Source organism: Erythrolamprus reginae, unplaced genomic scaffold (assembly GCF_031021105.1).
Source record: "Erythrolamprus reginae isolate rEryReg1 unplaced genomic scaffold, rEryReg1.hap1 H_44, whole genome shotgun sequence".
In the NCBI taxonomy this organism is placed as follows: Eukaryota; Metazoa; Chordata; class Lepidosauria; order Squamata; family Dipsadidae; genus Erythrolamprus; species Erythrolamprus reginae.
In genome coordinates this window covers 197,978-210,502 of record NW_027248500.1, presented here as the reverse complement: position 1 = coordinate 210,502, position 12,525 = coordinate 197,978, and the positions used below count along the sequence as shown (strand labels likewise).

At 45.3% G+C, this 12,525-nt stretch overlaps 1 protein-coding gene across 2 annotated transcripts in view; it reads left to right on the top strand.

The window, feature by feature from the left end:
* The window catches only part of LOC139155676 (cilia- and flagella-associated protein 47-like), a 302,888-nt gene that overhangs the window by 92,989 nt on the left and 197,374 nt on the right, over positions 1-12,525 (top strand). The window lies entirely within an intron of this gene.

The following is a 12,525-nucleotide window of genomic DNA, read 5'->3' as shown; positions in this document are numbered from 1 at the left end:
AATAGAATTCTTTATTGGCCAAGTGTGATTGGACACTGATGCTTATTGGGTTTTTAAAATCAGAAATAAGCCCCCCCCCCCGGCTGCTTGCAACCATTTTCACTTTAAAAAATGTTTAGGCTCCAAATTAGAAATATTTTTAACATCTTAGGCATTGATTTACTAAATTTAACATTGCTGATCATCATAAAAATATTTGGGGGGGGCTGGGGGCAAATCTTTTTTTGGGAAAAAAACTTTCACTTGTACTGTTTTGAGTTGTATAGGACCTAGACCAAAAAGATTTTTTTTAGGTACTTAAATGTGGTCTTTTTGAAAACTTGTTTCACTGGTAAACTAGTTTGAACATTTCTGCACAAAGTGATATGAAAATTGAACTGAAACAATTGATGCTTGTTGATTTATTTTGATAAAAAAAAAACCGCCCCCATTTTTGAGCATTTCGTATTAGTTTATATTTTTTTTAGCCTACAAATCTTTAAGGGATTTTTACCCAAAAGGTTTGATATACAAAATTGAACATTTCTGATCATAAGAAAAATATAAATGAACTGAAAAAAATCTATTCTTATTTGTTTATTTTCGAATATAAGACCATAGGGTCTTATACTCGAGTATAAGCCTACTCTAGTATATGCCTACTTGAGTATAAGCATGGGGGTGGGGGTGGAGGAGGCCATTTTATGAGCAAAATAAACCAATAAGCATCAATTTTTTCCGTTCAATTTTCATATTATGTTCAGAAATGTTCAAGCTACCAATCCCACACCAACTTTAGTAAAATAGAATGCATTTTGCAGGCAAAACTATCTATAAATTGAAAAAAGATTCACAAAAACGGGGGGTGGGGAGCAGGCTTTCATGTGCAAAATAAACCAATAAGCATTAATATTTTTCAGTTCAATTTTCATGTCATTGTGTGCAGAAATGTTTGAACTAGTTTCCAAGTGAAAAAAGCTTTCAAAAAGACCAAATATAAGTACCTAAAATAAGCAATTTTTGGTCCGGGTCAAATAGACCCGGAAAGAGCACAAGTGTATACTGTTTTTGAAGAGAACTGCAGGGTTAAATAATGTTCAGGAGAGAAGTATTTTTAATAGGAAAGTGAACACAAGAACAAGGGGGCACAATCTGAGGTTAGTTGGGGTAAAGATTAGAAGTAACGTGAGAAAATATTTTTTTACTGGAAAAGTAGTAGATGCTTGGAACAAACTTCCAGCAGATGTGGTTGGTAAAGCCACAGCAACTGAATTTAAACATGCTTGGGATAAACATATATCCATCCTAAGATAAAATACAGGAAATAGTATAAGGGCAGACCAGATGGACCATGAAGTCTTTTTCTACCATCAATATTCTATGTTTCTATGCTTCTATTTCTAAATTGGGTATCTCTATGATTCATTTTCTGCAATTTGGCATGTTGATATTTAAAGTATTTAACCTCCCCTCTTTTTAATAAGCTTTGAATTTTTAGAAACTGTTTTGTTCTAGCACTAAACCCCCCGGAAATCAGATGCACACCATCGGGTTTAAATATTAAAATATTTTAGTATGTATGAGAAGTATTTACAGTTAAAGGCCTTTAAAAGCTTTGCCGTAAGGATTATAAAGTCTTCTGGCTAGAGTCCGAGAAAGAAATAAACATGACAATAATATTCAGAAGCAGAGACGTTCCGAAGTTAGCTGGAAGCCCAGAGCTCCTCTGAAAGCCAAGAATGTGTCTCTTTGAATCACTGGCTGACGAAACAACAACTGGAAACTAGATGCTAGATTGAACCATGTTGTTGTCTGTGCAGAAGCAGCATGTTACACCATCTTAAATACCCTGAGGGCATGGCCCATTAGTCAGCAGTGCTACTCATGAGTAAACCTCCTTCTGAGTAACCACTCATGCCTTCTAGAGACCCTGAGAATCCTAGCATCAAAAAGGCTCCTCTGCTTCTCCTGAGTCACTCATCTCAGGAGTTGCAGAAGGCCCTGGTTGTTCTTCAGTCTCTGAACCCATGTCCTCTTCACTGTCAGTCTTATGTGCCAGGAACACAAGACACCTGTATTGCACCTCCACTGTCTCTGCATGTCAGATGCGTTTCCCTTCAGAGCCCAGGAAAGTAAAACTCCAACTCCATTTGATAGAGAAAGAATACTTTCACCAGGGAGAGAATGATGAGAATAACACTCCCTTAACAATATTTGAAACTTCAAACAGGGTAACCTACAGTGCATTTCCATCTTTCCCAAAATCCAATTTTTTCTCCCCCTCCCACAGTTACTAAGGAAGCCAAGGCAAGCAGGTCAAGAAGAAGAAAAAATGCAGAGCTCCCTCTACAACAAGGATATTAGTCCCAGGAAATAATAGAACAACAGTAATACCAATATTTATTTATTGGATTTGTATGCCGCCCCTCTCCAAGGACTTGGGGTGGCTTACAACATATCAAAACAATATACAATACACATATCTAAAAATCCAATTAATATAGCTAAAAAACTTTAAAAACTCTAATAACATTTAAAATCATTCATTCCCATTGACTCAGCAAGACATACTACACTTGTTGGCCAGGGGACTAGGGTCTAATGGCCCCAAGACTGGCAGCACAGATAGGTCTTTAAACTTTTATGGAGGGTGAGGAGGGTGGGGGCAGTGTGAATCTCTGGGGGGAGCTGATTCCAGGGGGCCGGGCCCCCCACAGAGAAGGCTCTTCCCCTAGGTCTCACTAAGTGATGTTGTCTAGTTGACGGGACCTGGTGAAGGCCGATTCTGTGGGATCTAACCAGTTGCTGGGACTCATGCAGCAGAAGGCAGTCCGGGAGGTAATCTGGTCCGATGCCATGTAGGGCTTTATAGGTCATAACCAACACTTTGAATTGCATCCGGAAACCAATTGGCAGCCAATGCAATCTGCAGAATACTGGAGAAATATGGGTATGCGTTGGAGGGCCTATAATCGCTCACGTGGCTGCATTCTGGACGATTTGAAGTTTCCGAACACTCTTCAAAGGTAGCCCCATGTAGAGAGCATTGCAGTAATCGAACCTCAAGGTGATAAGGGCATGAGTGACTGTGAGTAGAGACTCCCTGTCCAGATAGGGCCACAACTGGTGCACTAGGTGAACCTGGGCGAATACCCCCCTCGCCATAGCCGAAAGATGATGGTCCAATGTCAGCTGTGGATCAAGGAGGATGCCCAAGTTGCAGACCCTCTCTGAGGGGGGTCAAAGATCCCCCCCCAAGGTAATGGAAGTGTCCTTGGGAAGCAGAATCCACAGCCACTCCGTCTTGTCAAGATTTAGTTTGAGACTGTTAGCACCCATCCAGACCCTAACAGCTGTGGCAGGTAGAACCCAAACGATGAGCCTGTTAGCACCCATCAAGACCCTAACACCCATGCAGACCCTACATCACTTCAAATATAAACATACAATAAATGAAAGTTCAAGGTTTGTCAGGATACTTAGAATGGAAAAGGCCAATCAATTTTGGGGCTTTCAAACCCTTTTCATTTATCCACTCAGCATATGTGGCAGGAAAATGTTTCCAAGCAATTAAATATTGCAACCTTCCTCTATGCCTCTTAGAGCCTAGGATTTCCTTGATGTCAAAATGCTGTTCCCCCTCAACAAGTAGTGGAACGGGGTGGGGTGGGCGGCCAGGGAGGGCTAAAGGGCCGATTCTGTGGGATCTAACCACTGGTTTTAAAAGGCTCACATGAAATACTGGGTGAATCCTTCTCAGGGTTTTTGGTAGATCCAGTTGCACTGCTACTAGGTTGGTGATCTTTACAATGGGGAACGGACCTACATATTTAGGACTCAATTGCTTGGATTTCTGTGTCATCTGCAGGAACCTTCTAGATAGGAAAACTCTATTCCCTACTTGGTATTGCTTGGTCTTAACTCTTTTCTTATCTGCTTGGGTTTTATGAGCCTGGTGAGTCTCATCTAGGGCTTTATGAACCACAGGCCAATTTAACTGCAGTATTCAATCCACTCCTTTAATGGAAGGATTTGGGACTCTTCCTGTGGTAATTCAAGGATGGGTACAAAATCATGCCCGTATACAACCCTAAATGGGATGCTACTGTGCACAGTTATTATAGGCCACCTGTTGAATGGTAGCACATCATTCCAATTATCTTGCTGATAATTTATATAATACCAGAGATACTGCTCTAGCACATAATTAGTTTTCTCACGTGCCCCATTGGTCTGGGGGTGGGGGTGGGAGCTTAACCCCTTGATGGAGCCTATCAAAGTTAGGAACTCTTTCCAAAAAGCAGAAGTAAATTATACCCCCCAATCAAAAGATTATCCGTTCAGGCACCCCGTGGAGCCTGTACACATGTTGAATAAACAACTTAGCCAGGGTTTTAGCTGATGGAATCTTTGGGCACGGTACAAAATGAACCTGTTTGGAGAAAAGGTCAGAAATTGCCCAGATAACAGTATTACCCCACTCTCAGGCAACTCAACAATAAAATCCACAGATATTTTCTTCCATGGTGCCCCAGGCTTCGCCACAGTCTGTAAAAGGCCCTGCTGGTTATTTAACTGCTACACAGATGGAGCAGCTAGCAACATAAGCTTCAATATTTGTTTTTCAATGAGAGCCATGAAAACTGCCTCTTCACTAAGTGCAAGGTTTTTACAAATCCAAAGTGTCCTGCCACCTTGGAATCCTGGGTTTTCTCCAAGACCTCCTCCCTTGCAAGGGCTGGGACATAGAGTTTAGATACCACCTAAGCCAGTTCATCCTGAATAGTGCATCTATTTAATAGGCTATGAACCACTAATCAGTTTTTAAGGACTCCACGATCCAAGATTTAAGATCCACCAAGACCTCAGCTTTTCTTTCCTTCTGTTTCTGGGTGACCACTGGGCACGCCAGCTGCCTAACGGGGATGACAGATTGGACTGCCTCCTATCTGGCGCTGTTGTATTGGGACAACCTAGATAAAGTGTCTGCCATAAAGTCCTGTCCCCCCCCCCCGGGAGGTAGCATAGTGAAAAATTGAATCCAGCAAAATACTGTGCCCAGGAGACCTGATTGGGTGCCGCATGAATCCCAGCAACACTTCCAGTTCCGGTGAGGCAGCAAGAAGGAGGGAGGGAACTACTGCTCCACCGGACTACAGTGAAAAAACATCAAAATATAGGAGATTTCTGTACTTAACTCAGCGGTCTATTCATAATCCGGAAAGGTGAGAAGATCCTGAGGCCCTGCTGCTCGGTGGTGTTTTTTGCTCATTCTTTGCTGTGGAGACATTGCAGATAAGTCAGCTGGGGCTCGGAAAATGGCGGCCGCTAGTTGAATAGAGCCGCCTATTGCCTACCGCTTCCTGCTACCTGCCTCCTTCTGTATTTACATCTAAGAAGACAGGAGATTTGGAATCCCGGAAAGAGGAGAATTCCTCTCAGGAAGATCCCTGATGCCCGTGGAGTTTTTTGACTATTTTTTGCCGTAGGAATATCACGAGCTAATCAGTTGGGGCTCAGAAAAAGGCAGGTGCTAATTAGAATAGAGCTGCCTGCCGCTTGCCATCTATCGGGGGATTGTAAGAACTGAAGAGGGGGATTGTAAGAACTGAACTAGACAGCCAGTTTTTCACCACTGAGCCAGACGGTCCTGGGACGCTGTGGTGCTGAATGGTGGGGGCGCCTGATGTCGGAAGGACTATCGGAACGGGGGCTGGTGCGCAAGACTGGAGCCAGAACGGCCATTACCGTAGGAAAAGATAACATTGAAAGAAGAGAAGGAGATCGAGGCCGAGGCTGAGGGAATATAACAAGCTATACCACAACAGTCTAGAACTTTTGAGGAGATTGTGCGGAGCTACAGACAACACAGAGCGTGGAGAATTGAAAATGCTGCTCGGGATGAATAGCAGACATTGGAGGTTGACTGGGTGACTGGTAGGAGCTAGGAGGGACAAAAAGACAGAGAAGTCTGAGGTAATAACAATCAAACCAGATGGACACAGACTGGGAGTGTTGGTCAGTGGCAGCGGCCAGCACTATAGTGACTATTCTTACCCAGAGACTTTGACATTTGGTTACTTGGACACTCACGCTGGACTCTTTCAGAACTTAACTGGAACCATCTTTCTTTTGATTACTTAAAGAAGTGCTGACTAATTGCTTTTTGTTAGATCCGCATACAGATAAAACCCAGACCCGGGAGCAGTTGACAGTTCTTTATTGCAGGTTAAAAACGGTAACAGGTATACAAGAAGAACGAACACCGGGCTGGTCAGACTGGCTGCTTATATCTGTGTAACCCAGCCCTACCTAACTTAGCTAGCCAATCAGCTTGCAGAATTGTTCCACACCCCAATTATGGGTAATTACAAACCCTGATTGTCCTCAGGACACAACACCCCTTCCCACCTAATAGGTACACACAAAATCCTCTAAATATGCAGGTCGTTTGTGTGACCTTAGAGAACGGCGGGGTTCGACCTCTGGTGGGGAAACTGGTGACTCTGTTTCTATAGGCAAGGATTGTAATTCTACTTCTGTGTGGCTTTCCTGATGTGATGATTTCTGTAATGGTCCTAGATGTTGATTTTCCATGGAGGGAGTGATCTCTATGTGGTCGGGTAATGTAGAGCCGGTTGGTTGGACGGGTGGTGCTTGTGATACTGGTGTAACGGCTTGTAACATTCGACGACGTAGTTGATCTATGTGCCGGTGCCAGATCCGTCCGTCCCCTAGCTGGACCCTATAAGAATAAGGTCCAGTTATATCAAAGACCCAACCTGGCTCCCAATGATGTTCTCCCCACCCATAACTCCGAGCATATACTGGGTCTCCTTGGGCAAATACTCTCGTACATTTTGGTGGTTCCTTATCTATGTTAGGAGTATATGTAGGATGGATCCGATCTAGTCTCGTATGCAAACGCCAGCCCATAAGTGCCTCTGCCAGGCTCCTGCCTGTGGTGGGGCGGGGAGTTGAATGTTGAGTAATTAAATAGAGGCACACCTTACTTTTCCAATCCAGTCCTGTAAGATGGCCTAAGGCCTCTTTTGTGGACTGCACAGCCCTCTCCGCCCGGCCGTTACTTCTCGGATGCCAAGGGGCTGTTAAAGTTTGCCTAATTCCTAAGGTAGCTAAAAATACTTGGAATTGTGCAGATGTAAACTGCGGTCCATTATCGGTCACTAACTGATCGGGTAACCCATGTGTGGAGAAGTGTCGAGATAGAATATTAGTTACACTCTCCGATGTTGTAGACTGTAAGATATCTACTTCGACCCAGCCTGAATAAGCATCTACCAATACCATAAATTGATGCCCATGGAAAGGGCCGGCCAGGTCAAGATGGACCCTAGACCATGGTCTTCTAGGTAATTCCCACTGCTTGGGCGTGTTTCCGGTGGCATAGGTCTGGAGTTCTGACACTCCCTACAGCGCTCTACCCACGTCTGAATGGCTTGGTCTAACCCCGGCCACCAGACATAACTACGAGCCAAGGCCTTCATCTGGACAATGCCTGGATGGCATTCATGGAGGAGGCTTAAGACTGTGTCCTGTAAGGACGGGGGAACAATGACTCTTGATCCCCACAACAAACACCCTCTATTCTTAGATAACTCACTCTGCCTTGTCTGGAATGGTATAAATTTACTGGGTATGGCTCCCGTGGGCCACCCCCGTTTCACCCAATCAATAATTTGGGAAATAGTATTATCTGTAGAGGAGTGGGCTGCTATATCGGCTGCAGACAATGAATTACTAAGTTCCTCTATCAGGAGGACCTGTGATGTTGGTGACGGGTCCATAACCGGCACTGGTAAAGGACAACGGCTAAGGGCATCTGCGTGTGCCATGTTCTTCCCAGGCCGATATTGCAATTGATAATTATAGGCCGCTAAAAATTCCGTCCACCTGGTCATCCTGGGAGATGTAAATTGAGGGGATTCCTTAGTGCCCGCTAAAATACCCAATAACGGTTTATGATCTGTTTGCAAGACAAAAGGTCTGCCATATAAATAATCGTGAAACCTTTTAACTGATGCAACAAGGGCCAAGGCCTCCTTGTCTGTCTGACTATAATTTCTCTCGGTGTTGGACAAGGTCCGTGAGAAATATGCCACGGGGGCCTGTGAGCCATTAGGTAATTGATGGCTAAGCATGGCACCTATACCATAGGGCGAAGCATCTGCCGCGAGTACCAATGGCCACTGGTCATTATATTGAATAAGGACTGCGTCAGACGTCAATAGGTCCTTAACTGCTTTAAACGAAGCCTGTTCCACATCTCCCCAAACCCATGGCCCATCGTTTCCCAATAGTCAATGTAAGAGTTCTGCTATCGTTGCCTTGTGTGGCAAGAAGGTGTTATAAAAGTTAAGAAGGCCTAAAAAGGCCTGTAATTCAGGCTTATTGGCAGGTGCCTGTTTAATGGCTGATATCTTGGCCTGTGTTGGATGAATGCCGGCAGCATCAATAGTATAACCTAAAAAATCAACTCGGGGAACTCCTATTCGACATTTACTACGTTTTAGTCGCAAGCCTGCCTTCCTAAAACGCGATAGAATGCCCCTAACCCGTGTAAGAAGTTGTTGTTGTTGTGGCTGATATAAAAATGTCATCAAAGTAAGGAGTTACCCCAAGTAATCCATATAACAGCTTCTCAATGATGTTCTGAAAAAGGCCAGGAGCCACACTCACGCCAAACTGGAGGCGGCGACAACGGAATGCGCCCCGATGGGTGACCAATGTTTGAGCTTCCGCGGTGGCATCATCCACCGGGAACTGTTGGTACGCTTGCGCCATATCCAATTTGGCAAAACCCGACCCCTGACCCAGGGAGTGTAATAGTTGCTGTACCACCGGTACCGGGTAAGGATTAAAATTGAGGGCATGATTTAGTGTTGCCTTGTAATCTCCACATAAGCGGAGAGATCCATCAGGTTTAACAGGGATTACTAGTGGTGTTTCCCATTTAGCGTAATTGGTGGCCTCTAAAACCCCTTGCTGGATAAGCTTGTCCAACTCTGCATCTACCTTTTTTCGTAGCGCGAAAGGCACTCGTCTAGGTTTTAATCTAATAGGGGCCACTTTTGGATCCAAATTAAGGGATATTGGTGTTCCCACATAGCAGCCCAAACTATTGCTAAATACATCCGAGAACTCATCAAATATACATGAATATATGTCAGAGGTTACTGAATGAATTCCTGATACGGACAACCCTAATTTGGTAAACCAGTCCCTCCCCAATAACGATGGTAGAGGGTTAGTTACAATTATTAATGGGAGAATCCAAGAAAATGTCCCCTTTTTCACATGGAATTTTCCCTCCCCTTTGGTTGGAATTAGGTTTCCTTGATAATCCCTCAGTTTCACACTTGTTGGGCCCAACTTAACTTTAGATGGGTCCACAATCAGGTAGGCAAGTATGTCCCAGGAAACCAAACTCCTGGCGGACCCAGTGTCTACTTCCATTTCTAGGGATGACCCTTCAATAGTTACAACCATGGAAATTTTTTTCGTCCCACCTCCAGCTGCTAGAAATACTTCTTCCTCCCCGTCGAACAATTATTGATCCGCTTTTGTGGCGAAACAATCACCTCGTCGTCCCGACAGATGTTGTTGCATGTGACATGAGGGTGTAGCACGCCTGGCGGTTTGGTTAGGTGTTGAACGACAGACTCTAGATAGATAACCCGCTCTTCCGCAGCTGTAGCAGGTTGCAGTGCAGAACTGACATGAAGAGCGAAGGTGTGGGTCTCCACAGCTAGAGTACGGTGGGTAATTTGATCGTTACACCGATGTAGTCCTCTGCTTGGCTCCAAGGTTTGATGTACGATGGCGGTTGGTGGTGGTATGAAGGCGCGCAACTGTTTCGCCACAGTTTGCGTTGTCCATAAGGGGGTAAGTTGTTGCATAGATGCTTGTTTGTGGAAGAGATTTTCCCGTTTCCGGGATACGTCGTTGTATGTCTGCGGAAGAATGAAGTGACGTCTCTGCAGCGCAGGCATCGTCAATAGCTATAGCTAGTGTAAGTTTAGAGTGGGCCAAGAGGCGGCACTGCAGCTGGAGGTCTCGCACCCCACAAACCAACTGTTCTAATAGAGAGCGTTCCAAATTTTCAAAGTCACAGTCTCTTGCTGCGTCACGGAGGGCAGCCACATATTGGGTGATTGATTCTCCCTCAGTTTGGATACGGCGTCTAAAATGGAAGCGACATAAAATGAAGGATGAAGCTGGAGCGTAATGTTTTTTAAGTTTGTCCATCAGCTCTTCCCATGGAACTTGGTAAACCACCTGTGGTGCTACAAGAGCGCGTGCCATACGAAACACGGTTTTATCACAAGCATTTATCACAAGCAATGCGGTGAGCTTCTGATAATTCCCTAAGATCTTGTACTTTTAGATAACATTCAAAATGGTCCAAAAAGCTTTCCCACGTATCACTACTAGGGTCAAATGGGTCAAAAGGCACAAGAAACGAACTTTGGCTCGCCATATTAATAACCAATCCTCCAGTACACACAGGTGGCTTTTGGCAGCAACAACAGCACAACACAGGTGGCTTCAAGAAGAAAAAAAAAAGAAGGATAAAAAAGCGAAGGGGAAAACACGATTCTTCCAGGGCTGCCAGACAGCTGAGTCCCTCGGCGGCAGGCAGACGGCTCCACGAGATTTCCGGCAACCATGGAAGCAGGAACAAGTGATTCGGGAGGGTTCCCCCGCCCGGGCCGTCAAATACAGCTGGGACCTGGGCGGTAGCAGCAGCAGCAGCGTGGGCGGCAACAAAATGGCTGCTCGGAGAGGTTTCCCGGCCAAAACAGCTAAAAACTTGGGGTCTTCTTCTCCAGTAGTGGCAGTAACGGCATTCAGGCTTAGAATAAGCTCTCTCAAACCCCCAACGCAGATGGTTTGTAGCAAAATCAGCAATAGCAATATCCAAATGGCTCAACAACAACGGAGCCAAAAAAAAAAAAAGAGGAAGTAACCCGAAGAAGAAGAAGAAAAAAAGCAGTGGTGGCTAAGCAGGAATCCTGGTTACCTTAAGTCCATAAAACGCTTTTTTCCTCGTCGCCAAATGTTAGATCCGCATACAGACAAAACCCAGACCCGGGAGCAGTTGACAGTTCTTTATTGCAGGTTAAAAACGGTAACAGGTATACAAGAAGAACGAACACCGGGCTGGTCAGACTGGCTGCTTATATCTGTGTAACCCAGCCCTACCTAACTTAGCTAGCCAATCAGCTTGCAGAATTGTTCCACACCCCAATTATGGGTAATTACAAACCCTGATTGTCCTCAGGACACAACACTTTTTTCCTATATTTTATATTTATATTTATTCCTATTTTTAATGCTTTTAAAAATGTTTTTTACTCTTTTTACCTAAATTATTAGGGGTGGTGTTTAATGATGGCTATATGTAATAATTGGAATTAATGGTATGAAGGGGGGTAATGAAATAAATGCATATAGTGTAGGTGGGACGTTTAGCTCACCTGGTTATGGAGGGACAGGAGAGTTGGGGGAGCCTATCTCTGGGGTGGCAGAGGGCCAGAAAATTTTGGTTGTGCTAGGGAGAGGCAGATATGGCAGGAGCCATGGGGCAAGCCATTCTGGGGGAAGAAGGGATCGCTGCCTGAAAGTGATCCCTTGTTCCAGCTCCATGACCTCAACCCAGGGTACTGGTGACGAGTGTAATCCAGGCCCTGGGCTCAAGCTGCTGCTCCTCAATGCCAGGTCGGTGGTAAATAAAGCTCTCCTCATCCGGAATTTGATCCTGGATGAGGAGGCCGACCTGGCATGTGTGACTGAAACCTGGCTGGGCCCAGAGGGAGGAGTTCCTCTCTCAGAAATCTGCCCAGCCTGGTTTCAGGTATGGCATCAGCCTTGACCCCAGGGAAGGGGAGAGGAGTGGCTATTATAGCCAAGAAGAACCTTTGCCTACATAGACTCGTTGCTCCCGAGATCGCGGGTTATGAGTCACTCCTTGTGAAGTTGGACTTAGGGGTTCATGTGGGCTTGTTGCTCATGTACCTGCCTCCCAGCTGCATGGCTGGGTCCAGGGAAGGCTTCTTGAGGAGGGGGCACACAAGTGCCTCCTTGTAGGGAGCCAGAAAGGACCCCACCTCAAAGAAGTGTTGACAATCTCCTGGACCCAGCTCTGGACCCAGGTTGGCGGTGGAGTTCCCCAGACTTATTGTTCTGGGGGATTTCAATCTACCGTTACTTGGCAGTTCCTCTGGGTTAGCACAGGAGTTCATGGCCACCTTGACAGCCATGGACCTGACAAGTAGTTTCAGGTCCGACTCATGAGGGGGCCACGCACCTGACATGGTATTCATCTCAGAGCAACTAAGTAATGGTCTGAGATTAAGGGGCTTAGAAGTGTTGCCTTTGTCATGGTCTGACCATTTTCTATTGCAGCTTGATTTCCTGGCTCCAATCCTCCCCCGCAGGGAGGCGGAACCGACTAGGTTGTTCCACCCCAGGCGCCTGATGGACCCAGAGGGCTTTCAGAGGGCGCTTGGGGTTCTACCAGAT